Source organism: Aplysia californica, unplaced genomic scaffold (genome assembly GCF_000002075.1).
Source record: "Aplysia californica isolate F4 #8 unplaced genomic scaffold, AplCal3.0 scaffold00452, whole genome shotgun sequence".
Taxonomy (NCBI): Eukaryota; Metazoa; Mollusca; class Gastropoda; order Aplysiida; family Aplysiidae; genus Aplysia; species Aplysia californica.
In genome coordinates this window covers 622,817-623,920 of record NW_004797722.1, presented here as the reverse complement: position 1 = coordinate 623,920, position 1,104 = coordinate 622,817, and the positions used below count along the sequence as shown (strand labels likewise).

General features: G+C 37.9%; 1 protein-coding gene across 1 annotated transcript in view; it reads right to left on the bottom strand.

Annotated features, from left to right (window-relative positions):
• Positions 1-1,104, bottom strand: part of LOC118478274 (multiple epidermal growth factor-like domains protein 10) — a gene marked incomplete at its 3' end in the record, with an annotated part of 139,425 nt that overhangs the window by 39,952 nt on the left and 98,369 nt on the right.

Sequence of the window (1,104 nt, the reverse complement as noted above, 5' to 3'; positions counted from 1 at the left end):
CACACACACACACACACACACACACACAATCTTTCTCTCTAACTATATTATCATTAAATTACGGAAGGATATCGAAAATTGAACTTTTTGGAACTCTCTATAAAAGAAATCCCGACACTTTTGCTACGATACTCCAGACAGAATCTAAAACATCACAGGAACAGTAAATGGAACGTACTTTCCATAATATATAGAACACAAAATAAAATCCTGTCACAATTTACATTATTTCGTGTCCAAGTCCAGGACTAATAAAAGAAGATACAGATTTTAAAAACTGAATAAAAGTAAAAGAATTTAGTACGAGTCTACAAGAAAACTACCGAAATAATTCAAGCGACCAATCAGTTTCCTCTTCACGCCGGAGGCATTACTAGTGACCCCGATCCTTTGCATAATTCATTGAGTTTGCCCTGGCCAATCAGCGTCCAGTCTAGAACGATAGCAAGCGTGATTGTCTCTAAATTACTTCCCCCTGGGAGCCCGAAGAGTGCGACCCCATCTTTTGGCCCTTCCGAGTTAGCATCTGTGAGGGGGTCCATTTGGTCTCTAGGACAGTCCAGTCCTACAGCAACAGGTGGACACTCAGGAAAATATAATGACTTGGGATATTTCATGGGAGGAAAAATAGAGCGTATTATTATAGACACATACATTACTTATCAATATGAATGCATAAATTATATAACATAATTGTCATACTGTGCAGATCTGAAGCAGACATCTGTAATTTCGGTTCGCTATCCATTTCTTAGTTCTCTCTTTTAAAATATGATGTTTTCCTAACTTTTTCTCATAACCCATCGGTTTAGGTTTTCCAAATGATTGCGTTGGGTCTAAGATATACCCTGTCTCATTACATAGATACATATTATTCAGTATGAATTATTCAGTGTGTTTGTGTGTGAGTGGCGGCACACATGAAAGAAATAAGAGCTTTTATATTATTATGTAGACACCATACGTATATAAGTTTATGTCATTGTATGACGAATGCATTACAATCTTGGTGTGTTCTTCTAGCCTTACGCAATTCAAATATTTTCTTCGTTCTCTCAACTCCACCACCCTTCCCCTGTCTGCCTGTCTGTCTGGCTGTCTGTC